We start from the raw sequence: 4,059 nt of genomic DNA on the forward strand, positions 1-4,059 counted from the left end.
TTAGCCAATAAAGTAGTTGAAAAATAAAAAAGGGAAATTACCCCTCGCAAGGGGCAGCGAAGTACTTGCCAATGGTGACTCTCGGCAAGCAGCAGCAAAGCAATATCCTCAGAGAGAGGCTCTCCTTCCCGAGAACTGTGGACACGTCCGGTAGCCGAAGCACACAGTACTCGAGTGACAGTTGGCCTCAGAAATCCAACAAAGCTCGAGAGCTGCACTTGGAATGGATGTCCTCGGGCCTGCACGGGCCAGTCCCGAGCTGTCTCAGCTGGCGGTTCTGCGTGCACTAACCAGGGAAACATCCAAGCTTTCTGAATAAGGAGGGCACCCTGGACCCTTTTTTCTTCATTAGGGTCGAGAGTGCTTGGTAGTCTGGTGCCCACTGTCAGTGACCAGGATATGAACTATTGAAGAGGCAACATGATTGAGAAGGCAAGGTGCTTGGGAGACTTTGCTTTCGGGTTCCTCTTACACAAGTCTGGGCCTGCTATCAGTAGGTCGTCAGTGTTGCAGTTAGGTCCCTTTGAGCCTCATAACTGAATGAGAAAGGGTGATCCAGGCGTTTGCTTCTCACAGACTGTGGGGGCCAGGCAATCACTGGTTGTGCTAGGGAAAGAATAAGTAATAGTGCTTGAATAGAGCAGAGGATGTCTGGAACTTATATTGCAAATGATATTCTGTATTTTAAGGATGGCCTATCCTGGGATTTTCTAGTACATTGGTGACAACTTCTGTGAACGTCATCCTGTATGCTGAAACGCATCTCTAGACTGCTTAATAGTACTTACTGCAGTGCTATTATTATATAAATGTTAGTATGTTTGTATATGTATACACACACACACATATGAAAATAAGGATAAGAAAAATAATCTGCTTATAGTACAAAAGCAAGTTGTTTTTCAAAAATACTTTTATCTGCTTTTGGTTAAGTTCACCAATTCAGAACACAGACATAGTTGGACTCCCTAATGTAGCCCTTATGGCCTTAAGCAATTGCTTGGTCTCGGTTTTCATGTTGAGTGCTATAACATTTACATATTTATTGTTTTGGAAGGTCATATAATTTCCCTGAAGTCACAATATGACTAATGGCTCATATTAGTGGCTCTGCATGGGCCATTCACTTCCATTCTAATGATGAAGCTGAAGTACAGTTACACAGAATGATTTTGGAAACCCTTAGAGAAGCTGATTCTCTGAAAGGTCATGTTTATTGAGCAGTTGATATACTGAGAAAGTGTAAATTTGAGGATATGGATGAAGATGTTATCTTACTGATAGGGAAACTTGCTTTGCTTGTTACAGGTTTTTCCAATTTTACTTTGAGCACTTTTTGTTCTTGCTGGATGAAAGGCTTTTGTTTATTTATTTCAGCTCTATATCTGATTTTTGTGAAGGATTGCTCTCTCTCTCTTTGGCTACACAGACAATATGACTTCAGAAACATTGGGGCACTTTTCTATCATATAATTGTCTTCCTGTGCCACTGTCTTAGTGATTTGGCACATGCTTTCTCCTTGGAATTTTTGAAAACTTCACCACTCCCTTTCTTTAGCTCTAATTTATCTCACTAATTTCATTTTGAAAAATATCTATCTCCAGGAATTTTATCGTTCACCGTGTTTATCTGCATACTAGCACATATCTTAACTCTCATACACCTTTCAACCATTTATCTGAATTTTCTGTTGGTCCCTTGAGGTCCTTGGAGACATTGAATTTGCACAACGGAATAATTCTTCTAGGCATGAGAAACTTGGTGTAGGCTACAATGGATAGAGAATTATGAATATCAATTTATATAATATATACTTCATGAGAATTTGCTTGGCCATTCTAATATCAGGACAAAACAGTTTTCTCAATTCAAGTTACAGTGACTATGCTTAGTTCAGATAATCTATCAAAGGTAGTTTATACATACTTGAATGACTGCTCAAAGAATCATGATATTTAAGAGATTTTAAGGTGTCACTTTGATAAGGTTGTTCAACTACAAGAACTTTAATGTATAGTAGATTTAATAATGAAAATAACTGAATAGTATAATTTTGTAGCCTTTAACTCAGTAATTAACATTCTTTTCTAAACTGTTTATATTTTATTCATTTTGTCAGCATACAAGGAAATGAGTTTCACTACAGCAGTTTCAAACATATGCTTTTATTGATTTATTTAGTGTGTGTGTAATGGGAATAGCTATTGTTGCCTAGGTGACTACCCAGTTTATTTCCTGGTACAAACAAACAAGTGGATGAGCAGGAAAGACAGTAGAAAACAAAATTATTAGCTTTATCCATCCATGCTAGGCGAAGCTTGGAGCAGGAATTCAGTTAAGCAGATGTTAACAAGGATGCTTTCTAGCCCCCCTGGGTCCTTTCCTTTCCAGTATTGGTCCTGTCTAGCTATCCACCTGTTAGCATTCAGGCATGTGTACTGGCCTGGGCTTGGGGTAAATGTCACTCAGCTCCTTCTGGGCACATTCACTACATTCCCTTTTAAAAGCACCATGCCAACCTCCCAACTCTCTCTTTCTCTCTTTGTTTTCATCTGTCCATCTGTCCCTCTCTCTCTGATTCCCTCCCTCATTCCTCTCTTCTGTCTGCTACTCCTGTCCCCAGAAGCCGGGCTCCCCCTCTCCCCACCCCATTTTCCCATTCACTTTCCTCCAATTAAAAAAAAAAAAAACCTCTACCTGAGCTTGTCACATGGCATCTTTCTCACACAAGCCACATTTTAAAAAAATTACAGCACATCTGTGTGCCTTCATGCTTTTTCTCCTGGAAGGATCTTTTGGGAACAAGAAGACACTATCTGAGGGAGCCTGTCTTTGTTTACCCTGCCTACTTATGTTCCTCTAACCCCACCTTGAGTGTGTGTGTGTATACATACACATGAGCATACCAGCATGTGTGTGTGTGTGTTATTAGCATGAATGTGTAGTGTGTTTTATATATGTAGGTGCACAGGTGAATGGGTATATGTTTGTATGCGTGTATGTGCATATAGAGACCCCATGTTGATGTTGGTTGTCTTTGAAGACTCTACACATTTTTTTTTACTGAAACATAATTTGGCTTTTCTAGCTAGTTAGCATGTCCCTTGTGATCTCTGGTCTCTAACTCTCTAAAGTACAGATGAGCAGCCACACTTACCATTTATTTGGGTACTGCAGATTTGAACACTTGTTCATATGTGTGGCAAGTGCTTTATCCACTGAACTATCTCCTAGCACTCATTATTTTTACTGCTATTAAAATTGATTTTTTTCCTTTGTTTCTTTCTCAGCATGTTCTTTGTTGACATATAGAAAAGCTTCTGATGTTTATGTTGATTTTGTATCCTGCTCCTTTGCTGAAAGTATCTACATGTGAGTTTTCTATGGAAGACTTTAAAGGATAGATTATATTATCTATAAATAGGGAAAATTTGACTTCTTCCTTTCCTGTTTGTATACCCGGTGGAATGTAAACTGGTGTCAACTGTATAAATCAGCATATAGGTTTTCAAAAATAAAAATAGAATTATTATAAGACCTAACTAAAATACTTCCACACAAATACTCAAAAGACCCTAAGTATTTATTTATTTATTTATTTATTTATTTTTGGATTTTTTCGAGACAGGGTTTTTTGGTTCCTGCCCTGGAACTAGCTCTTCTAGACCAGGCTGGCCTCGAACTCACAGAGATCTGCCTGCCTCTGCCTCCCGAGTGCTGGCATTAAAGGCATGCGCCACCACCGCCCGGCAAGACCCTACGTCTTACTTCTGACATACTTGCAATTCAGGCTTATTGCCACAATATTCACAATACTTAAATGGAACCATTCCTTTCCATTATGAGATGAGTAGATAAAATGTAATATATATATATTATATAATATATATATATATATACCCAATGGAATTTTATTCCACCAAAAAGATTGTTGAAATCATGGCAATTGAAGGGAAATGGATAGAATTGAAGGTTCTTATGTTAGGTGAAGAGGTACAGAGTTGGAAAGAGAATTATCAGAGGTTTTTTTTTTCTCATATGTGGAATTGAGACTTAAT

This window comes from Chionomys nivalis, chromosome X, assembly GCF_950005125.1.
Source record: "Chionomys nivalis chromosome X, mChiNiv1.1, whole genome shotgun sequence".
Classification (NCBI taxonomy): domain Eukaryota; kingdom Metazoa; phylum Chordata; class Mammalia; order Rodentia; family Cricetidae; genus Chionomys; species Chionomys nivalis.